Here is a 25,892-nt window from a genome sequence, read left to right as displayed (position 1 = left end):
GGCCTCATGCTTAACTGTTCTGACATCACCTGGCCCCTCTATGGCTTAGCAACAAAAACTTCACTGAAATAAAGAATGCAGTTATTTATGCTGGCTGCTCTGGCAGGAAAGAAATTCAAAACATAATTTTTTAAAGTTATAACTATGGCTTGCATATAAACATGAGCATGTGGCAAATATTTATGTAATTCATTAATGAGGTAATGAGCAGAATGATAAAACCAGTGCAAAGAGCATTTGAGAAACTAAATATATGCAGGCATCTGAGAATGAATGTTGGAATAAGATTGCTAGATTAGACAGAACACTAGTTAATACTACACTTGGCAATAAAAGTATAACCTTTAAAGTCATCCTTTTTTTTTTTTTTTTACCAGACCAAAATCACTTGCATCACTACTGAATAAAATCCTACAAATTAGCATGTCATCTCATAGAGTCTGAGCCTTAATTAGTAACAAATAGTATGTCAAATAAGATACATTCCCCTAGACAATCAGGTCATCTTTGGATGGGTCTTTTAGAAAATGCTCTTACGAGACAGTGAAAACTGAGGCTATTCTACTGCCTTATTTCAAGTTTGATACTCTGTCTTAACATTAGTAAAGGGATTTTGGGAGGGCAAAGGTGCCTCATATCAACAATTATTAACAATTGAGGTCACGGGACAAATAGTTATAGAAATATTAATAGAACAATATCACCCCTCAGATTATGTTGAATACTAAAATATAGAATTGGATGTAGAAGCAACCAAGTATCCCTCAAGGAATGAATGAACAACATGTGGCCTATCCATACAAAGGAATATTGTCCAGGCTTTAAAAGGAAGGAAATTCTGACACATGCTACAACATGGATGAATCTTGATGACGTTAAGCAAAGTGAAGTAAACCAATTACAAAAAGAAAAATACTGTATAATTCCACTTAAAAGTTATCTAGAGTGGTCAAATTCACAGAAACAGAAGGTAAAAAGGTAGTTGCCAGGGCTGGGGGAAGGGGAGAATGGAGAATTGTAGTTTAAGAGGTATACAGTTTTAGATTTGCAAGATGAAAAAGTTTTGGAGATCGGCTGCACAATATGAACATACTTAACACTACTGAACTGTACACTTAGAAATGGTTAAGATGGTAAATTTTATGTTATGTGTTTTTTACCACAAAAATTTAAAACATTTACAAAGTTGGTATCATCAGTTCAGATGCCAGTTATAAGGCAAGGGAATGATTCCCACCAGAGTGAGATCAAAGTATGCATGGCAGGGAACCATCTTTTTACTGTCTGAAGTACCAGTTTATGACTTAACTTACAATGGGACATGAAGGAAATGAATGCAAAGATGCCAACCTAGCTGTGGTGGACTTCAGCTCACATCATAGAAACCATGAAGCAATTTAGCAAAGTTGGCTGCCTAAACAGCCAAGGGTCCTGTGGTGCCTGTTAAAATCCAGCAAGAGCAGGGATGAGGTGCATTGGCCAGGGCCCAGTGTGTAGCCCCACAGCTGCAAAATGCTATCTGGCCTTTGAATCAGCACTCAGTGCTCCCCTTACCACTCTTAACTCTTAACTTCAAGAGTTAAACGCTGGAAAAGCTCAATCTAATATTCACTAAACAAACACTGAGAACCAGCTTTCTAATCATCACGTTTGCATCTTTTCTCATTACCTCCAGACTTTTGTCATAGGCCCCTGAAAAACTCGGCCTCTTGAAAAAAGTGCAAAGAAAATCTTCTTGTCCAAGGGCAAAGTTCTCACCCTTTTCTGATGTGACTACCTTAAGCGGTCTATACACTCCAGCAGAAAGTGGGAAACTCTCACGTAAGAATCTTTACCACATACCTACAAAATATTTTTATTCCTTTATAAAGCTGATTAATCTTCACAATAGAGCAATTATGTCTCTTTTCTCTCTCCTTCCTTCCTCCCTTCCTCCCTTCCTCCCTTCCTCCCTCCCTCCCTTCCTTCCTTCCCTCCTTCCTTCCTTTCTTTCTTCCTTCCCTTTCTTTCTTCCTTTTCTTTTTTCTCTTTCTCTTTCTTTCTTTCTCTCTTTCTTTCTTGATCAATAGAAACTTTCTCTAATTTTTATGGTGAACTGACATGATGCCATGGAATGCTGATTTAGATGGAACATTAAGCCCAGTTGGATTTTAAAATCCTTTATGGAGTCAAGGAAAACTACGCCCACCTCCATTAGGCAATGTCCTTTGATGCCTTGCATTCCACTCACAGTCAGAGTATTTTACCATATGGTCATTAATTTTTCAGCATTATAAAAATTGAGAAAATTTATTTATTTTCAAAAATGTTTAACACTAACACTTAACCCTACACTAAAAATAAAAAGCAACAATGTCTAGAAATATGTTTTGTTCCATCATAGCTTCCATTGTTAAAATGTGGAACAACAAGCTGTCAAAATTCAAACACCCCTTAGCGCCAAAAAAAAAAATAATCATTTTGTCTGACTTAGGAGCCTCCTCTTGGTATGATTTGCTTCACCCTAACTGAATTCATCGAGGATTACAGAGGTTGTGCATTGAAGTATCCCATCCAAAACCCAAACAAATCTCTCACACAAAGAGGAAAACAGTAAAAGAAGCATGCAATTTACCAGGGCAGGCTGCTTACTGTCTTTTTTTTCTGATTTGCTTTGCTTGTTTTTGTTTATGTTTTCATAAATCCTGTTTTGTTTAGCAACAGGTGTAACCCAGCTGCACCCACCCTAAAGTTGCCATCTTTCTATTTCAGACTGTCTCCTGACATGGAATGACTCCAGAAGGCTCAGCCAAGAAAATAATTATGACAAGCTCAGAGAAATCTATAAAATGTTTAAATAGCTAACTAGCATGTTAACTACTGGAGGAAGCAGGTAGAATTAAATGGAAATATTAACTTTGAGATTAAAAAAATAAGAAGACAGAAAGCCACAAGAAAAGGGAAAGGAGCAGTGAGCCAGGAGCGAGAGGAGGCTGGCCTTGGAAGCAGCGACAGTCTGAAAATATAGGTGCTGTAAAATATTTACTTGTCCTAAGTGCTTTCTCCTCCCATGCCTGGTTGTGCCAACTCACAACCTGTTGTAAACTCTTCCATTTTTTATGGTTTTCTAGGTGCAGATGCTCATCAGCTCAAAGGTGAACTGCAACTATTTCACAGAAAATAAACTCAGAGTATGTTTATGTGATCGTTACTCCAAGACAGCAAGAAAAAAAAAAAAAAACAAAAACGAATTCAGCACACGAGCCATTTTAAAAATCTTGATCCTCGCCAAACCCCAAACCAAATTTGTGTCTTGCACTGTTCTCTTCAGCCCCCTTTCACGTTCCTCCCCACCAGAACATAATCATTTGGACAACCCTAAGAGTCGCAAGCTAAGTCACTATTGTCACAGCTTGGCTTGTCTGGCAGTTTTGACACTGCCCAGTGTCCCCTCCAGGGAGCAGAGGAATCCGTGTAAAGATTTTACTTAATCATTATTTTTAACCTTTGGGAGTTGCAGCTAATGATATGAAAAAAGGCTTCAAAACCACACAATATACTGGGGCATAAAAATGGCCTATATTTGAAAATAACTCCAAGTTTAGCTGTTTTGGAATAAAGCAAATGTTTAAAGTAGCCTGAAGTGAAACTTGAATGTTTCAATAGGCCCAGCTGCCTCTGAGGCTGGCGTGGGGTTGGAGGAGGAAGCGGTGGTTTCTCTTTGAAGCCTGGCTGCAACAAGTCCAGGAGCGGCCAAATTGCAGAGAGAAGCTGCCTCCCCAGCCTGCAGGTCCCCCCCGAGAGCCTCTGAGACAGAGCCATCATCATCTCACTTCTTTCTTGAAGGCAGAAAAAGAGGGGGAAAACAAGAAACACAAAAGGAGGACTTGGAAGATTTAGGGCTCTGAGTGCAAATGTTTTTGTGGCAATTAAAATTTAAAGAAACCAAGCCGCCTCACAGCAGGAGGAACTATGTTGAACACCAAGCAAACTGAGGAGGAAAGAATTGGAGTTTTCATTTTCTGCTTTGATAAAACAAACAAATAGACAGACAAAAAAACTGGGATCCAAGAAATGAAGGAGACAAGATGACCGAGTGGGAACATGTCTCCAATGGGGTTGTTTCATTTTTTGTTTCCGGTAATGAACCACCAGCAAATCCGAAGTACCCTACACCCTACGTTGTCCCCTCCTTGTCTTCTAAGTGACCTAGCAGCAAGCTTTTTTTTTTTTTTTTCCAAATTCTGTGGTCTATAGTGTGTGTCAGAAGAGAACCTCCTCCCCCATCCTCTTTTCTCAGCTGAAGACTGGCTCCCTATGTCACTAAGATTACAAAAGAGGAACTTCCAAGCACTCCCACATCCATAAATACTCACCTTTATTTGCAAACCTCACATTCTGCTTCCTCTCCTGTCACTCTGCATGAACAGTCCACAACCCTTCCGCCACCCTCCACCTATGCGCTGGAACCCAAATGCACTCACCTACTCCAGGACATCATTTGTCCCCTGTCTCTTCTGCTGCATCATCAACTTCTACTTTTGACTATATTATTCCCACATACAAACATGCTGCAATTCTCCCATTTCAGGGGGAAAAAAGTTTCTCTTTACCCCACTTCACCACCAGCTACCATCCCATCTTCTGGTCCCCTTTATAATAAAACTATGAAAAGCATAATTTATATCAGTGCTGTCCAGTAGCCATATAATGTGAGCCACACCTGTCATTTTAATTTTTCTAGTAGCCACATGAAAAAAAATTTAAAAAGAAACAAATGAAATTAATTTTAATAGTAAATTTTTGGAGTTATTTTCAGATATAGGCCATTTTTATGCCCTAGTTCTGTACAGCCCCAATTTCTCCTCCTTCCATCCTCTTTTGAACCCACGTCCCAGGGTTTTGCCTTCACCACTCAACTGACACTGCTCTTATCAAAGTCTCCAATAATTTGCTCTCTCTAGAGGTCAATTCTCAGCCTATCACTTGCTTGACCTGTCAGCACTGTATTAGTCAAGGTTCTCTAAAGGGACTAATTGGATAGATGAATGTATGGAGAGGAGTTTATTAGGAGAATTGACTCACATAATCACAAGGTTAAAGTCTCACAACCGGCCATCTGCAAGCTAAGAAGCCAGGAAGCCAGTATGAGTCCCAAAACCTCAAAAGCAGGAAAGCTGACAGTGCAGCCTTTAGTCTGTGGCCAAAGGCCACAGTTTGCCCCTGGCAAACCACTGGTGTAAGTCCAGGAGTCCAAGAACATGGAGTCTGATGTTTCAGGGGAGGAAGCATTCAGCACAAGAGAAAGATGGAGACCAGAAGACTCAGCCAGTCTAGTCCTTCCACATTCTTCTGCCTGCTTTTATCCTAGCCGTGCTGGCAGCTGATTAGATTGTGCCCACCCAGATTGAGGGTGGATCTGTGTCTCCCAGTCCACTGACTCAAATGTTAATCTCCTTTGGCAACACCCCCACAGACATGCCCAGGAACAATACTTTGCATCCTTCAATCCAATCAAGTTGACACTCAATATTAACCATTAAGTGTCATTTAACCCAGCAGATCAGTCTTTCCTGCTTGGTAAACTTTCTTCCCTTGGCTTCCGGGATACCACCACTATCTCCTGGCTTTCCCCTTACCTCACTGATTGCTGCTCCCCCATCATCTTTGCTGGTTTATTCTCGTCCTTTCGCCCTCTAAATTATGTCCCAGTGGAAAGTCCCAGCACTCATTCTTCCATCCTCTTTACTTTTCTAGTCACTCTGTCTCCTGGATGGTGTCATCCATCTATTTGTTGACAAATCTCCACCCTGGATCTCCCTTCTGAACTCCAGCCCCATAATCTCCCTTCAGGCCCATGTATCTCCATTTGGACATCACAAGGCCTATCAAACCTAATGTGTGCAAAAATTGATCTCCTGATTACCACCCTTCAAACTTTCTTCTCCTGCTACTTATCTCAGGATATGGCAACTTCTTGCTCCGGTCTTGAGAACATCCTTGTTCATCTTTCTCATACACTACCTCCAAACCTTCAAAAAATCCTCTCAAGTCTAAATTCAAAATATATCCCCAATCTGCCCATTCCTTCTTGTCTGTTTTGCTTCTCACAGTAGGTGGCTGGTACTAAGTGGTCAATGATAAATGAATGACCACTTCCTGAACCCATGAGAAGCAGAGACAGGCTGGTATTCCATCATTTTATGCCCAGCTGCAGCTGATGTTACAGACACTATAGTAATACTACAGAGCTGGGGGTGGGAACGAGAGAGAGCTGGAGATTTCCCTGAGTAGGGAAGAAGAGACACAGCAGAGTAGCTCAGTTGTGATCATTTGCAGCCTAACTAGGTGGAATGCCATGGCTGGGCCACTCCACTTTGCCATTCCTTATCTATCCAGTGCCATTAACCTAAGTGTGCTAATTGCCTCCTCCCACTCCCTTCAAGAATACCATCAATCTTTCTGGCACTGGTTGCTCTGATTATAAAGGCCCTCATACCAGTCCCATGTGTCATCTTCCCTTGTCTCTCAACTTGATAAAAGAGAGGGAAAACTCTTGTAGGCTCCTACTGTAAGGTCTAGAAATCAGCTTTGTGCTCAAGGAATTTTTTCTATATCATTGAATCTAACATTTTAAAATCAAGTTGGAGAAATCACAAACTAGAAGATTTATAGATTTTGTATATAAAAATAAAAAATTACTCCATAAGAGACTAAACAATCTTAAAAATTACTCAACAAACTGGAAAAAAAAGTCACAGAAACTAAGTCACATAATTAATATTTAAATAAAGCTGTAGGATCCAAAAGATAAATACATATGTAAATGATATGAACATACAGTTCTCCAGAGACAATACAAGTGGTTAGCAAATATTGAAAACTGAGTTGGGCAAGGTGGCTCACGCCTGTAATCCCAACAATTTGTGGGGCTGAAGAGGAAAGATGGCTTGAGCTCAGAAGCTTGACACCAGCCAGGGAAACATAGGGAGACCTCATCTCTAAAAATATGTTTAAAAAGTAGCCAGGCATAATGGCACACATTTGTAGTCCCAGCTACTCAGCAGGCTGTGTGGGAGGATTGCTTGAGCCCAAGAGGTCAAGCCTACAGTGAGCCATGACTGCTCTACTGCATTCCAGCCTGGGCAACAGAGTGAGACCCTGTCTCAAAAATTTAAAAAAAAAAAAAAGGATTTGGACATTGCTAAGGAAATAAGAAATAAGAAATCTGAAATAAGAAAAATAAAACTTGTATTCAAAAGGTTTTATAGTGAAGATGGCCAAATAGGAACAGCTCCAGTCTAGAGCTCCCAGCGTGAGCGACGCAGAAGACAGGTGATTTCTGCATTTCCAACTGAGGTACTGGGCTCATCTCACTGGGGAGTGTTGGAAAGTGGGTGCAGAACAGTGGGTGCAGCGCACCTAGCGTGAGCCGAAGCAGGGCGAGGCATCACCTCACCTAAGAAGCACAAGGGGTCAGGGAATTCCCTTTCCTAGTCAAAGAAAGGAGTGACAGATGGCACCTGGAAAATCGGGTCACTCCCACCCTAATACTGCACCTTTCCAACAGTCTTAGCAAACGGCACACCAGGAGATTATATCCTGTGCCTGGCTCAGAGGGTCCTACGCCCACAGAGCCTCACTCATTGCTAGCACAGCAGTCTGAGATCAAACTGAAAGGCGGCAGCAAGGCTGGGGAAGGGGAGTCCGCCATTGCTGAGGCTTGAGTAGGTAAACAAAGCGGCCGGGAAGCTCGAACTGGGTAGAGCCCACCACAGCTCAAGGAGGCCTGCCTGCCTCTGTAGACTCCACCTCTGGGAGCAGGGAATAGCCAAGCAAAAGGCAGCAGAATCCTCTGCAGACTTAAATGTACCTGTCTGACAGCTTTGAAGAGAGTAGCAGTTCTCCCAGCACACAGCTGGAGATCTGAGAATGGGCAGACTGCCTCCTTAAGTGGGTCCCTGACCCCCGAGTAGCCTAACTGGGAGGCACCCCCCAGTAGGGGCAGACTGACACCTCACACGGCCGGGTACTCCTCTGAGACAAAACTTCCAGAGGAACCATCAGGCAGCAACATTTGCTGCTCATCAATATCTGCTGTTCTGTAGCCTCCACTGCTGATACCCAGGCAAACGGTCTGGAGTGGACCTCCAGCAAACTCCAACAGACCTTCAGCTGAGGGTCCTGACTGTTAGAAGGAAAACTAACAAACAGAAAGGACATCCACACCAAAACCCCATGTGTACGTCACCATCATCAAAGACCAAAGGTAGATAAAACCACAAAGATGAGGAAAAAACAGAGCAGAAAAACTGGAAACTCTAAAAATCAGAGCGACTCTCCTCCTCCAAAGGAACGCAGCTCCTCACCAGCAACAGAACAAAGCTGGACGGAGAATGACTTTGACGAGTTGAGAGAAGAAGGCTTCAGACCATCAAACTACTCCAAGCTAAAGGAGGAAGTTCCAACCCATGGCAAAGAAGTTAAAAACCTTAAAAAAAAAAATTAGACGAATGGCTAACTAGAATAACCAATGCAGAGACCTGATGCAGCTGAAAACCAAGGCATGAGAACTACGTGACGAATGCACAAGCCTCAGTAGCCGATTTGATCAACTGGAAGAAACGGTATCAGTGATGGAAGATCAAATGAATGAAATGAAGCAAGAATAGAAGTTTAGAGAAAAAAGAGTAAAGAGAAATGAACAACGCCTCCAAGAAATATGGGACTATGTGAAAAGACCAAATCTACGTCTGATTGGTGTACCTGAAAGTGACAGGGAGAATGGAACCAAGTTGGAAAACACTCTTCAGGATATTATCCAGGAGAACTTCCCCAATCTAGCAAGGCAGGCCAACATACAAATTCAGGAAATACAGAGAACACCACAGAGATACTCCTCGAGAAGAGCAACTCCAAGACACATAACTGTCAGATTCACCAAAGTTGAAATGAAAGAAAAAATGTTAAGGGCAGCCAGAGAGAAAGGTCAGGTTACCCACAAAGAGAAGCCCATCAGACTAACAGCTGATCTCTCAGCAGAAACTCTACAAGCCAGAAGAGAGTGGAGGCCGATATTCAACATTCTTAAAGAAAAGAATTTTAAACCCAGAATTTCATATCCAGCCAAACTAAGCTTCACAAGTGAAGGAGAAATAAAATCCTTTACAGACAAGCAAATGCTGAGAGATTTTGTCACCACCAGGCCTGCCCTAAAAGAGCTCCTGAAGGAAGCACTAAAAATGGAAAGGAACAACCGGTACCAGCCACTGCAAAAACGTGCCAAATTGTAAAGACCATCGAAGCCAGGAAGAAACTGCATCAACTAACAAGCAAAATAACCAGCTAACAGCATAATGACAGGATCAAATTCACACATAACAATATTAACCTTAAATGTAAATGGGCTGAATGCTCCAATTAAAAGACACAGACTGGCAAACTGGATAAAGAATCAAGACCCATCAGTGTGCTGCATTCAGGAAACCCATCTCACATGCAGAGACATACATAGGCTCAAAATAAAGGGATGGAGGAAGATCTACCAAGCAAATGGAAGGCAAAAAAAGGCAGGGGTTGCAATCCTAGTCTCAGATGAAACAGACTTTAAACCAACAAAGATCAAAAGAGACAAAGAAGGCCATTACATAATGGTAAAGGGATCAATTCAACAAGAAGAGCTATCATAAATATATATGCACCCAATACAGGAGCACCCAGATTCATAAAGCAAGTTCTTGGAGACCTATAAAGAGACTTAGACTCCCACACAATAATAATGGGAGACTTTAACACCCCACTGTCAACATTAGACAGATCAACGAGACAGAAAGTTAACAAAGATATCCAGGAGTTGAACTCAGCTCTGCACCAAGCAGACCTGATAGACATCTACAGAACTCTCCACTCCAAATCAACAGAATATACATCCTTCCGAGCAACACACCACACTTATTCCAAAATTGACCACATAGTTGGAAGTAAAGCACTCCTCAGCAAATGTAAAAGAACAGAAATCACACCAAACTGTCTCTCAGACCACAGTGCAATCCAACTAGAACTCAGGATTAAGAAACTCACTCAAAACCGCTCAACTACATGGAAACTGAACAACCTGCTCCTGAATGACTACTGGGTGCATAATGAAATGAAAGCAGAAATAAAGATGTTCTTTGAAACCAACGAGAACAAAGACACAACATACCAGAATCTCTGGGACACATTCAAAGCAGTGTGCAGAGGGAAATTTATAGCACTAAATGCCCACAAGAGAAAGCAGGGAAGATCTAACATTGGCACCCTAACATCACAATTAAAAGAACTACAGAAGCAAGAGCAAACACATTCAAAAGCTAGCAGAAGGCTAGAAATAACTAAGAGCAGAACTGAAGGAAATAGAGACACAAAAAACCCTTCAAAAAATCAATGAATCCAGGAATTGTTTTTATGAAAAGATCAACAAAATTGATAGACCACTAGCAAGACTAATAAAGAAAAAGAGACAGAAGAATCAAATAGATGCAATAAAAAATGATAAAGGGGATATCACCACTGATCCCACAGAAATACAAACTACTATCAGAGAATACTATAAACACCTCTACGCAAATAAACTAGAAAATCTAGAAGAAATGGATAAATTCCTTGACACATACACCCTCCCAAGACTAAACCAGGAAGAAGTTGAATCTCTGAATAGACCAATAACAGGCTCTGAAATTGAGGCAATAATTAATAGCTTACCAACCAAAAAAAGTCCAGGACCAGATGGATTCACAGCCAAATTCTACCAGAGGTACAAGGAGGAGCTGGTACCATTTCTTCTGAAACTATTCCAATCAATAGAAAAAGAGGGAATCCTCCCTAACTCATTTTATGAGGCCAGCATCATCCTGATACCAAAGGCTGGCAGAGACACAACAAAAAAAGAGAATTTTAGACCAATATCCTTGATGAACATTGATGCAAAAATCCTCAGTAAAATACTGGCAAATCGAATCCAGCAGCACATCAAAAAGCTTATCCACTATGATCAGGTGGGCTTCATCCCTGGGATGCAAGGCTGGTTCAACATACGCAAATCAATGAATGTAATCCAGCATATAAATAGAACCAAAGACAAAAACCACATGATTATCTCAATAAATGCAGAAAAGGCCTTTGACAAAATTCAACAATTCTTCATGCTAAAAACTCTCAATAAATTAGGTATTGATGGGACATATCTCAAAATAATAAGAGCTATCTATGACAAACCCACAGCCAATATCATACTGAATGGGCAAAAACTGGAAGCATTCCCTTTGAAAACTGGCACAAGACAGGGATGCCCTCTCTCACCACTCCTATTCAACATAGGGTTGGAAGTTCTGGCCAGGGCAATCAGGCAGGAGAAGGAAATAACAGGTATACAATTAGGAAAAGAGGAAGTCAAATTGTCCCTGTTTGCAGATGACATGACTGTATATCTAGAAAACCCCATTGTCTCAGCCCAAAATCTCCTTAAGCTGATAAGCAACATCAGCAAAGTCTCAGGATACAAAATTAATGTACAAAAATCACAAGCATTCTTGTACACCAATCACAGACAAACAGAGAGCCAAATCATGAGTGAACACCCATTCACAATTGCTTCAAAGAGAATAAAATACCTAGGAATCCAACTTACAATGGATGTGAAGGACCTCTTCAAGGAGAACTACAAACCACTGCTCAATGAAATAAAAGAGGATACAAACAAATGGAAGAACATTCCATGCTCATGGGTAGGAGGAATCAATGTCGTGAAAATGGCCATACTGCCCAAGGTAATTTATACATTCAATGCCATCCCCATCAAGCTACCAATGACTTTCTTCACAGAATTGGAAAAAACTACTTTAAAGTTCATATGGAACCAAAAAAGAGCCCGCATCGCCAAGTCAATCCTAAGCCAAAAGAACAAAGCTGGAGGCATTATGTTACCTGACTTCAAACTATACTACAAGGCTACAGTAACCAAAACAGCATGGTACTGGTACCAAAACAGAGATATAGACCAATGGAACAGAACAGAGCCCTCAGAAATAATGCCGCATATCTACAACCATCTGATCTTTGACAAACCTGACAAAAAGAAGAAATGGGGAAAGGATTCCCTATTTAATAAATGGTGCTGGGAAAACTGGCTAGCCATATGTAGAAAGCTGAAACTGGATCCCTTCCTTACACCTTATACAAAAATTAATTCAAGATGGATTAAAGACTTACATGTCAGACCTAAAACCATAAAAACCCTAGAAGAAAACCTAGGCAATACCATTCAGGACATAGGCATGGGCAAGGACTTCATGTCTAAAACACCAAAAGCAATGGCAACAAAAGCCAAAATTGACAAATGGGATCTAATTAAACTCAAGAGCTTCTGCACAGCAAAAGAAACTACCATCAGAATGAACAGGCAACCTACAGAATGGGAGAAAATTTTCACAACCTACTCATCTGACAAAGGGCTAATATCCAGAATCTACAATGAACTCAAACAAATTTACAAGAAAAAATCAACCCCATCAAAAAGTGGGCAAAGGATATGAACAGACACTTCTCAAAATAAGATATTTATGCAGCCAAAAAACACATGAAAAAAATGCTCATCGTCACTGGCCATCAGAGAAATGCAAATCAAAACCACAATGAGATACCATCTCACACCAGTTAGAATGGCCATCATTAAAAAGTCAGGAAACAACAGGTGCTGAAGAGGATGTGGAGAAATAGGAACAATTTTACACTGTTGGTGGGACTGTAAACTAGTTCAACCATTGTGGAAGTCAGTGTGGCAATTCCTCAGGGATCTAGAACTAGAAATACCATTTGACCCAGCCATCCCATTACTGGGTATATACCCAAAGGATTATAAATCATGCTGCCATAAAGACACATGGACATGTATGTTTACTGCAGCACTATTCACAATAGCGAAGACTTGGAACCAAGCCAAATGGCCAACAACAATAGACTGGATTAAGAAAATGTGGCATATATACACCATGGAATACTATGCAGCCATAAAAAATGATGAGTTCATGTCCTTTGTAGGGACATGGATGAAACTGGAAGTCATCATTCTCAGTGAACTATCACAAGGACAAAAAACCAAACACCGCATGTTCTCACTCATAGGTGGGAATTGAACAATGAGAACACATGGACACGGGAAGGGGAACATCACACACGGGGGATTGTTGTGGGGTGGGGGGAGGGGGGAGGGATAGCATTAGGAGATATAACTAATGCTAAATGATGAGTTAATGGGTGCAGCACACCCACATGGCACATGTATACATATGTAACAAATCTGCACATTGTGCACATGTACCCTAAAACTTAAAGTATAATGATAATAATAATGAAATACTTACGTTAAAAGGGTAGATGTTAAATTATATATATGGTAGGATGCCAGATTATAAATTGAATAATAACTACACCTGGAAAAAGCTAAGGTGAAAAGACACTAAAATATTAGTGTCTTTGAATAGTGATAGTATGAACATTATTGATATTACCTATAATAAACATGTACTATTTATAATGCAAAGAATGACCTTATTTTCATAATAAAAGAAATGAGAAAAAACATACTTCTCATTCCATTGACCCAATTCTCACCTAAGCCTCAATTGTTCACTCGTTGGTTTGTATTTAATAAACACATTTTTTTTGTTCATTTAAGGGCATTATTTTAGAACTTAAATTATTGGCAAACATGTTTCCCAAAAAATGTAGCAAAGAGACCAGATGAACAAATAAGCATCCTAATTTCTTACTGGCTTAACAGAATAAGAAAGAATTTTAAAGAATGTATCCCCCCATCCCTTCCTGTTCCCCAAGTAGCTAAATAGGGCTTTAGATCCCTGGGGTTTCCCTTCCTTGGAAAGGGACAATCAAAATGTGACTTCTTCTTATCTTTCTTGAAAATACAGGATATAGAGGTAAACAATTGAATTCTCTAAGCAAAGAGTAGAGAGACTGATGTGACACTAATCCAAGAAAGCCAATATAACACAAAACAAATTAATACTGATTTTGTATCATTGAATACCCTTTAAATATTCAAAATTTCCAGGTAATCTTGAAAATGCCTTTGTACTATTTGTTTCAATCAGGATCTAAACAATACTCATTATTTGATTTGGTTATATGTCTCTTAAACCTAAAAGCAGAATATTCAAAATGACACAAATGCCCAATAATAGGAAAATGCTTAAAGAAATTATGTCATCACCATGGAAAGAAGAAATACACAATTGGGAGAAAAAAATAATAATTGTTTTAAAAACTATTTACTAGTATGGGGAAATGCTCCTGAGATGAAATTAAATAATAAAAATGTCATGCTCTTATTTCCATGGGATAAGTTTCTAGATATGAAATTTCTGTGTCAAAATTTATATAGGCAATTCCAGCAAAAGTGTATGAAAGTTCTCACTTCTCCTCATTCTCACCAGCGCAGGATATTGCAGGTTTTAAAGCAATTTGATAAGGGAAAAAGTATACCTGGATACTTTAATTTGGGTTGTGATACAGTTTGGGTATTTGTCCCCTCCAAATCTCATGTTGAAATGTAATCCCCATTGTTGGAGGTGGGGCCTGGTGGAAGGTGTTTGGGTTGTGTGGGCAGAGCCCTCAGGAATAGCTTTATGCCCTCCCCATGGTAATGAGTTCTCACTTTATGAGTTCACATGAGAGCTGGTTGCTTCAAAAAGTTTAGCATTTCTCTCTTTCTCCCTCTCACCATGTGACACGCCTGCTTCCCTTTTGCCTTCTGCCATGAGTTAAAGCTTCTTGAGACCTCACCAGAAGCCAAGAACATGCTAGCACCATCCACAATCGTGAGCCAAATAAACCTATTTTCTTCATAAATTACCCAGCCTCAGGTATGCCTTTATGGCAACGCAAAATGGACTAATACAGAAAATTGATACCAAGAATGAGTGGTGCTATAAAGATACCTGAAAATGTGGAATTGCCTTTGGGAACTGGGTAATGTGCAGAGATTAGAAGACTTTGGAGAGCCTAGAAGAAGATAAGTGGACAAGGGAAAGTTTGGAATTTCTTAGAGACTGGTTAAGTGGTATTGAGCAAAATGTCGATAGAGATATGCACAATAAAGGCCAGGCTGATGAGGTCTCAGAAATGAGGAACTTCTTGGGAACTGGAGCAAAGGTTACCCTCGTTATATCCTAGCAAAGAACTTGCCTGCATTGTGCCCATACCCTAGGGATTTATGGAAGGTTGAACTTAAGAGTGATGACCTAGGGAATCTGGTGGAAGAAATTTCTAAGGAGCAAAGCATTTAAGAAGTGTCATGCTTACTTCTAACAATCTGTGATCAGATATGGGAGTAAAGGAATGACTTCGAATTAGAACTTATAATTAAAAGAAAAGCAGAGTATAAAAGTTTGAAAAATTCACAGCCTGGCCATGTGGTAAAGAAAGAAAGAACTTGCCTTGAGTCTCAGAAGAGACTTTGGACTTTGAACTTTTGAGTTGATTCTAGAACGAGTTAAGACTTTGGGGGACCATTGGCAAGGGATTACTGTATTTTACAGTGTGAGAAGGACATGAGATTTGGGGGGCCAAGGGCAGAATGATATAGTTTGGATATTTGTCCGCTCCAAATTTCATGTTGGAATTTGATCCCCAGTGTTGGAGATGAGGTCTAGTGGGCAGATCCCTCATGAATGGCTTGGTGCCCTCCCTACAGTAATGTGTCCTCACTCTATTAGTTCATATGAGAACTGGTTGCTTAAAAGAACATGGCATCTCTCTTTCTCCTTAGCTCACCATGTGACACACCTGCACCCACTTCATCTTCTTCCATGAGTAAAAGCTTCCTGAGACCTCACCAGAAGCCAAACAGATGCTGGCACCAAGCAGAACTTTGAGTCAAATAAACCTCTTTTTAAAATAAATTACCCAGCCTCAGGTGTTCCTTTATAGCAATGCAAAATGGACAAATACAGACTGTTTTTATGTTGAGGTGAAGGTAAAAATTATCCACATATTTATTGGTCATTGTATTTCTTTGAAGGATTGCTTGTTTCTAGATTTTACCTAGTCTTGTTTGTCTTTCCTTTCTTTTAAAAATATTTCTATTAATTTATAGAAGCTCTTTGTGTGATAAAGCTATTTTTTGTTTTCTATATGTGTTACAAATATATTTGCTCATTTTGTTTGCCTTTTAATGATAAAAATTTTTAATATGTTTTGACATATGAAAGTTTTGAATTTTTATGTAGTTTAAATAAAATTTTCTTTTGCTTCAAAATTTTTTCTAAAATTTTTATAGGTTTACATTTTATATCTAGGTCTTTAGTTTATCTCTATTTTTGTGTACGTTAGGAGAGGAAATCTAAGAATTTTTTTCTAAAAAACATTGATATCCTATTATAATTTCTTAATGATACATGATTATCTCATTGATTTGAAATGACATCATTATTAAATCTTAAACTGACATATATATATACTTGAGTCTGTTTCTAGATGCTACTCTTTTCCAATAATTTGCTTGTCTTTCTCTGCAAGTACCACATTATTTTTATTATAGTAGCTTTAGTGTATGCTGAAATATCTGGGAAAATCTCTTTTCACTCTTCTTTTCCAAAATGTGTTGGCAAGCCTTACATACTTTTTCTTCTACGAAATTTTATAATACATAAATAAATTATATACATTTATCCCTCAATATCTGTGGGGGATTGGTTGCTGGACCTCCTGTGGATACCAAAATCTGCAGATGTTCAAGTGCCTGATATAAAATGGTATAGTATTTGCATATAACCTATGCACATCCTCCCATATGCTTTAAATCATCCCTAGATTACCTATAATACCTACTACAATGTAAATGCTATATGAAGAGTAGTTATACTGCATTGTTTAGAGAATAATGACAAGAAAAAGTCTTACATGTTTAGTACAGATGCAATTTTTTTTTTTTTTTGATAGGGAGTCTCGCTGTGTCTCCCAGGCTGGAGTGCAGTGGCGCAGTCTCAGCTCACTGCAAGCTCTGCCTCTCAGGTTCACGCCATTCTCCTGCCTCAGCCTCCAGAGTAGCTGGGACTACAGGTGCCTGCCACCACGCCCGGCTAATTTTTTTGTATTTTTAGTAGAGACAGGGTTTCACCATGTTAGCCAGGATAGTCTCGATCTCCTGACCTTGAGATCTGCCTGCCTCAGCCTCCCAAAGTGCTAGGATTACAGGCGTGAGCCACCGTGCCTGGCTACAGATGCAATTTTTTCCGAATATTTTCCATTCACAGTTGAATCCATGAATGTGGAACCCATGGACATGGAGGGCCGACTATATATATATATATATATATATATATATATATACACATATATATACACATATATATACACACATATATACACACATATATACACACATATATACACACATATATACACATATATATACACATATATACACATATATACATATATACACATATATACATATATACACACATATACATATATACACACATATACACATATATACACACATATATACATATATACACATATATACATATATACACATATATACATATATACATATATACACACATATATACACATATATACATATACACATATATACATATACATACATATATACATACATACATATACGTATGTGTATACACATACGTATATACGTGTATATACATACATATATACATATGTGTACATACATACATATATACATATGTGTATATATACATATATACATGTATATATGTATATTTATAACTACGTAAAATAAATAAAAGTTCTCAGTTTCTTTTTTTCTTTTGTTTTGTTTTGTTTGAGATGGCGTCTCGCTCTGTTGCTGGACAGGCTGCAGTGCAATGGCGTGATCTCGGCCCACTGCAATCTCCACCCCCCAGGTTCAAGTGATTCTCCTGGCTCAGCCTCCCGTGATTCTCCTGTCTCAGCCTCCCAAGTAGCTAGGATTACAGCCTCATGCCACCAAGCTTGGCTAATTTTTTTGTATTTTAGTAGAGATAGGGTTTCACCGTGTTGCCCAGGCTGGTCTTGAACTCCTTAGCTCAGGTGATCCACCCACCTTGGCCTCCCCAAGTGCTGGGATTACAGGCATGAGCCACCGCACCCGCCCCTCAGTTTCTTAAAAATGTATATTCAATTGCAATAGCATTGGATTTGTATATACATTTAAAGACTGACACAGGCACATGAAAATTATGTTCTCTGCAGTAAAGTTTACAACTTTAAATAATTTAATATTACTTAAATAACATTTAATTTAATAATTTAAATACTCCAAATTATTATAACCCAATAGGGGAATGGTTAAATAAATTATGGTATATCCACACATGGTAACTAGTCTCCAACACTGGCCCCCTACTGAACCACACCTCCAAAGATGAAGGTATGACTCTTGTCTATTTCCTTCCCACATTAAACCAAGGCTGGCATGTGTGCCTAATAGAATATAGAAAAAGTATATACAACATCCAAGATTGGTCTTAAGCATTTCAGATTTCACCCTGGTCACTGGGAACACATGCTCTGGGGGAAGCCAGCTGCCGTGTGAGAAGTCCAGATACCCTGAGACCTTCCTGTTATGAGAAAGGCCAAACTAGTCCTGTGAGAAGTCACATGGAGAGGGAGAAACTACCTGCTATTCTCAGACTGTTGCAGCCATTCTAGCTGAGCCACCAACAATATGTAAATGAAGAAGTCACCTTGGATATCCAACTCAGTCAAACCTTGAACTCTAGTCCTGCAGTCCTGCCACCATTTGACAGCAACCTCATTAGTAACTTAAAATGAAAAGTACACAACTAAGCTTAGTCAACCCACAGAACAGTGAGAGACAAAATAGCTGTTTTCAGTCACTAACTTTTGAAGTGAGGGGTTATCTGGCCATCAATAGCCATGACAGAAATTGGTACCTGGAAGTGAAGTGCTACCTTAACAAAATCTAAATCTAAAACATGTGACATTGGCTTTGGATGAGGCAGTGGGCAAAGGCCGGAAGGCCTTGAAAAGGTGATGAGGATAATATTATTGGAGGCTAAAAGAAGTAGAACTAGTGTTATGTAATGGTGAAAAGTTTGGTAATATCTTACCCACAACAATGTGGAAAATACAAAATATTTCTAATGAATTGGTGAATTTGACTGGAGGGTTCCAGACAGAACATTCAAAGTTCTGCCAAAAAGTTTATTTTAACTATATATAAGGTAGATAAAAAGAGATGAGCAGGAGACAGAACTGTTCCCTTTTAAAATATAGTTTGGAGAAAATGTAGAGGTCCTAGAATCCTCTGTGTAGCCAACAGAAGGGTCTCAAAGTAAGAAAGAGCTTTAGGGTTATGATAAAGTAAAAGATGTGGCTGTAAGACATTTTATTAAACCTTAGAAAGATTTAAGGTTACCTTTAAGAGATTTATAAATATTGCTTTTGTCCAATTGAATGAGCCCCAATAAGATTCATAGGCAATGCACAAAATTGTTAACAGACTAGTACTTAGAAAAACACCATCAGCTTAGACTGAGACAGAAACAGTTCAAAATAAAAAGAGCCACAACATTCTCAGCAAGCCGACTGAGATAACCACTCAGTAACAATTACAACCCATTTCTTATGGATAAGAAGAAATGACTCAGAAAGCAGAGATAAGAGCTCTGAAGAACCATTTCTAGGTAACAGGACTCGGCCCTAATTTGGCACCTGGCACTATTGTGCCAATCTGAGATTCAGAATTGCTATGAAATAGTAACTGCTGCATGCTGCAGCTCTCCCCTTTTTTATATTATCCTATGTCAGTTTTACCATTGTTTTTTGGGTCTGGGGGCCATATAACTTGTCCCTTTAGTTAACAGACCTTCAGATGGTAAGGAACCACACTCAACAAGTTGCACCTGAGAAACAGTACATGCAGTGTACTGAACGTGGTCCTGATTTCAATAGTGAGATTCTGGATCTTGAGACTGAGCCTATTTCTATGATGGGATGAGAACTTCAGGGCAGTTTTAGGAGGAAATAAGTATACTTTTCACATGAGAGATAAACTGTGGTGGCCAGAAGGTAGAGTAGGGTACTTGTCACCAAGTGGCTACGATCAATTCCTTTTCTCCTGTATGCATATGCCACTCCCCTGTCAAAAAGTGGAGTCAGGGAGATCTGTTGTGCAGTGATAACCAGTACACCACACAAGGAACACTATGGGACATTCAAAGAATGTGATAGACTTACATGCACCTGGAAGTAAGCCTGTAATATAGCATTAAGAAAAATAAGTATTTAATATATGTAGCATGATTCTATCATTAAAAGAAATATATATATATATATATATATACACACACACATATACATATTTTCTATGTTTATCAGCAGGGATATAGACACATAGACACATACATAGAAATGCAGACAGATATAGACTTGGTATATGTATAACTATATCTGTATAAGCATAGAAAAAAATAGTCAAACTATACCTCAAACTGCTATAGAAGTTATCTCTAAAGATTAAATTAGATGGACAGAGGGAAGTAAAACTTTTGTTTATTTAAATACATTTTTAAATTTAAATTAAATTAAATTAAAATTGGAATTGGAAGTAATTTATAGGCTTTGGGGGATTTTCAGGATATTTTAAAATAAAATCGTAATTTATTATGCTTAAACCAGTGCTAGTATGTAGAAGGCAGTGTGTTCCTTTTCATTTAAGTTACAATAACAATATCAACCATCCTTTAAAAGTAAAAAAAATTTTAGAAAAACTGATGTATTTTTATGATCAAAGAAAAACTATGTACTTAATACAAAAGATGGAAAGAAATACAGCAGGTTCTCCTATAAAGCTACATTGTTTTCAAAAACCTCGAACTCTGCAAAGTCAGGCATTGTCAATAATAGGACTTATCAGTAAAAACAGAGTCTATACAGCCCTGAAAACTTATAAAACTGTGTAATGAAAACAATTAAGACAATAGCGCAGTTAAATCTTCTGTGACATTTGCCCAGTATCACAGTCAGATGATCTTTTTCAGCTTTAAATACTGGAACTTAGAATTCCTTCTTCAAGAGGAAAGTCTTTGAGGGCATTTGCTTCTAATAGAGACCAGTTTCATCTCAACTTTAAAATCTATTTAAACTCTATAGGAATTCAAAAACCTGTGCTGGGATAATAAATACTTTTTATTATACATCAGCTTTGTTTCTTGAAGCATATTGATTGAGCTTTTTCTTTTCTTCTTTTTTTTTCAAGAAAAATAGGTTTATTGTCTTCTTTTTCTCATTAGTGAAGTAACATAAGAACTCTTGGTTAATCAAAGTTTCTAGTTAGGTTGATTACACATAATTCAAAAGTTTATTATGGTAAAAAATGGAGGTAGAGGTAAACCTAGTATATTGAAATGAATTGTAAGAAAGCTTGCTTTTATCTCTTCAAAACATTAAGGTGCTGGGAAGAAAGATCTCATATGAACCTACATGACTTCTACCACGATATAGCAGAACAGATGGTGCAAAAAAATACAAATATTAGTTCTTTCTAGCAAAGCTGCAACACAGGAGAGGATCCCCGAAATGATGAGACTTAGAGCTTACATAGGGCAGCTAGTGCATTTGCCCCTCATTCCTTCTGGAAAGAAAGAAAGAGAGACTTTCACTCTGGAATGTAAGAAACCCTCTCTGAGGATGTGAGGGAAAGGTCCCTAGGTTTTTGCTACCCAGAAATGTAATGCAAATGACTCCACGGCAGCGAATTCTCTAAATCTGTCTGGAACAATACACTATTTCGAGCTTCTCAGGCATATTTGCTATTCAATTATTGTTTAACCATTTTTGCCAATTTTCTTTGCTCAGAAAGCCAAGGCTGTGCAGAAACATAAAAATATTCATGGAAAATTGTCTCCCAACACTACCCTGGAACTTGTCATCACCCCAAACCTCTCTACCACCCAAATCACTAAATCAGGTTCCTACTAACTCCTTTCTATCCAGCTGGCTAGTTCGACTCCTCAGATTACAAGTGTTCTTCAACTTCTTCAGGACCCCCATTCCATTGACTCTTCTACTCTCTTCCAATCTATCAGCCTTCTTTTTCAAATTCCTCCTTTCCAAGCTTGAATTCCATTATATGTCATTTCAATAACATGTTTGCCAGGGCCCCAAACTCCATTCCTTTCTTTATATCAGCAGCTGCTAACAAGATCCCAATGTTGCTTGAACCCAACTGTCTTTTTTTCCTTTTTTCCCTTTTTCCCTTAATCTTTCTAAACCCAAATACAGAAGTATTGCTGATGAAAGCCACACACAGAGTGGATGTGCATTGTTGTGAAGTCATGAACATCAAAACCAGCACGTCCTCAACACATCTCAGCAAGATTTCCACAAGCACCTGTCAGTTCTCTCTCCCACCTCTCTAGTAAATTTCTCAAACTTTCTCCAGTCTCCTCAGATCTCTGACTTGCCTTTTTATCTCGCACCTTTCCTCCCACTCTTAACAACCGAACTCACTTCCAGTGAGTTTACACAGAAAACAAAAGCCAAGACAGGAACTCCCACATTGGACCCTTATACCTGCACCCATCCCATTTTTTCTCCTTTCTGTAGAATAAAATTAGCCCTTCTCCTTTCTAGGGCCAATTGCTCCAATCATGACGCTGGCTTTCAGGAACCTTTCACTAGCTCTTTTTTCTTTTTATTCATTCAGCATTTCTCTCTTGCTTGCATCTTTCCCACTGACATTTACTTACTCAAGTTTCTCCCATCTACAAGGAAAAAAACAAAATGAAACCTCCTTATACCTTCTAACCAGTCTTCCCACATTGATACTTGCTGCCTTCCCAATCTGTTCTCCACCCTGCAATCTTTGTGTTCTTTACAAATTACACAGTCACCACCCCCCTCCACAACCCTGCCCCACTTAAATCTCTTCAGTGGTTTCCCTAACCCTTCAACTGACAACCCAAACCCTTCACATGCCTTACAAAGTCCTGAATGACCTGACACATATGCCCATATTTTCAGCTTTATTTTGCACCACTCTCTTCCTTCACTCTCTATACTACAGCCTGACTGTTCTGTTCACAGTCCATCAAACGTACCACAGCCCTCTGTCCCCAAGGCCCTTGCACATGCTGCTCAAGAAGTTACCTGTGGCCTCATTCTGTTAACCTCTCCCCAGCCCTAGGTGGCCAGCTCACCCAGTTCAAAAATTATCTCATTTAGGCAAGAATTCCCAGAAAAACCAAGTCAGATAACTTTCCTTTAGAATAATTACCTCTGAAATACATATTTGTGATTATTTGATTAGTTATCATGTCCTTCCACCAGATCATAAGTTCTATTAAGGAAAAAAAAATACAAAATTATTTCACGGAAGCCCAGCTAATAGTAGGTAAAGTACTAAAAATACTTTTGATGAATGGATGAACAAGTAAAAAAATGAATGAAAAGAATGAATGAATAAATAAACCAATGAATTAATTAAGACTGACACATTACTGGTCCTGTAATCTAGTTAGGATCTATAAGGGGTCATCCACCCAATTCTAACTAGATTACAGGACCAGTAGAAGTTGTCACAACCACATCACTGGTGTTCTATTTCTAAAATAACCTGGATTATATACTGAAGGAAGGAAGGGCTAAGAGACCCACTGCGGCCTTCTGCACATCCCCTACCATCTTGCTAATCCCCAAAGGAGGGCACTCACCACAAGGCATGGTAGTCATTTCGGTGTCTATTATTCTTGGCATGACTGTTGAGTGATATTTCAGTTACAGCCCTCTTACCTCTGATTGTAGGGGTCATCTGAGCCTAAGAGAGCTCACTCTTAATCCTGCCCAGGAAATGCAATATCGTATTCCAGTTTGGTGGTTGAATGTACCACATGGGTACACATGGCCAAGACATTGTAAGCTTATGGACTCTAGGGGGCCTATATGCTTCCTGGAGAAAATTCTGAGGTTTAAATACTTGAAAGAGATGACCACAGGAGTTGAGTTTTTAGATATATTTTTAGGGGGTCTGATTTGGAAGCTACTTTCTCACCATTAGCATAGAGTCGGCATTCTGAGAAGAACTACTATAGGAAGGACAGATGGTTCTCATTTCCAGGTAGACTCCTCAGAAAACACGGGGGTGAACTTATCATTAGGGCACCTAAAGAATTAAAAATAATTCAATTTAGTGGCTGCAAGTAACAACAACAATAATAGTAACTACTTATTATGGATCTTCTAGAAGCTGATGTTTCACATAACGTTTACAGCAATCCAATGGGACAGAAAACGTCTTTGTCGTTTTATATATGAGAAAATTGAACGTTGGGCAAGTAATTTTCCCAAGATTCCTCAGCTTGTAGGTGAGAAATCCAGATTTCAAATTTCAGATTTCAGATTTGTCTGAAACAAAAAAAAAACTCTTGATTTTTCTAGAGATAGCACTATGAAGATACCTGAAGTAATGTTGAGAGTATGACTTTCAGAGGGCACTGTATTTCTCCATAGTTTCCTCACCTCCTGTATCCTTACTTCAAATATTCAGGTCTTTCTCTCTCTCATCTCAAACCATTGCCTTTTGTCTGAAGGATCACAAAATCAGATGTCCTAGAGAGATGGTGGTCTGGGTGGAGTCCATCTAGGAAAGATTCCCTGACCATCACCCTCATCCACACTGAGCAAAAAAGCCCTCTGTTGGGTTTCAAAGCACCTTGAGTCTACACCTATTTACCAGTTTATGGTTCTCTGATACAGAGCTTCTGAATTGGAAGAGCCACGTCATTGTCACATTTGCATTTAGAGCATCTGGCCCTGGATCTGGCACATAGAACATGCTAAAATATGGTTTTTGGATTAAAGTACATCAAGATATTTCCTTACTGCCCCCGCCAGGGTCCTTACGAATGGACTCCATACTTTTTAAAGTAAAAAATACAGAAAAAGGTCTCCAGAGACACACAGTACCTGCCTAAAAACAAGCTTCATGAAAAGAATGAAGAATGGACTCCTGACCCACGCCACCACTCTAACAAGCATTAAGTAACAAGTAACAGTTAGTGATGGTGGAAGAATTAAATGAGTATGGAAAGAGACCCTCTCTAAGGCATAGTGTACAATAAAGACCTAAAGCTGAGGATGGATATTAAGAAAAAGCCTTCTGGCGAACCAGCCTCCACCCAACACACAAAGTGTCACTACAGGAATTTCAAGTCTGTAGTACATTGTAGTCAACCAAAGCAACAGCAATCTCTATCCCAATTAAATCCCTACGTAGATTGGTTCAATAATCCACATTACAGTCCTAGCAGAAGGAAATGTGCTCATTTCCAGGAATAAAAATCATTTACCTGGCCATCATGGTGGCTCACGCCTATAATCCCAGCATTTTGGGAGGCCGAGGTGGGCGGATCACCTGAGGTTAGGAGTTTGAGACTAGCCTGGCCAACATGGCAAAACCTTGCCTCTACTAGAAATAATAATTTTAAAAAATTAGCCGGGCGTGGCAGCGCATGCCTGTAATCCCAGCTACTTGGAAGGCTGAAGCAGGAGAATCACTTGAACCCGGGAGGTGGAGGTTGCAGTGAGCCTGGATTGTGCCACTGCACTCCAGTCTGGGTGCCAAAGTGAGACTCCATCTCAAAAAAAAAAAAAAATCACTTACTTTAGTATATATTGTCCTACAGAAAGTATACAGCTTTCAACCAAACAATTACAAAGCATACAAAAATAAAGCAAGAAAAACAACACACTGGCATGAGTAAATTGACAGAAGCAGACTCAGCTATAACACGGATATCGAAACCATAAATAGGAAATTCAAAATAACTATAATTAATATGTTGAAACTTCTAATGGGAAAAGGAGAC

The 25,892-nt window shown here is 39.1% G+C and overlaps 1 protein-coding gene across 1 annotated transcript in view; it reads right to left on the bottom strand.

The window, feature by feature from the left end:
* LOC100598481 (leukemia-associated protein 1) overlaps positions 1-25,892 on the bottom strand; it is a 434,950-nt gene that overhangs the window by 11,623 nt on the left and 397,435 nt on the right. Inside the window, exon 5 of the transcript XR_004030176.1 lies at positions 24,077-24,187. The gene's annotated coding sequence lies outside the window, so the exon portion shown is untranslated. The remainder of the gene's footprint in view (positions 1-24,076; positions 24,188-25,892) is intronic.

The sequence above is a fragment of the Nomascus leucogenys genome, chromosome 5, assembly GCF_006542625.1.
Source record: "Nomascus leucogenys isolate Asia chromosome 5, Asia_NLE_v1, whole genome shotgun sequence".
In the NCBI taxonomy this organism is placed as follows: domain Eukaryota; kingdom Metazoa; phylum Chordata; class Mammalia; order Primates; family Hylobatidae; genus Nomascus; species Nomascus leucogenys.
The sequence above is the reverse complement of the archived record's forward strand: the minus strand, read 5'-3'. Positions and strand labels throughout refer to the sequence as shown.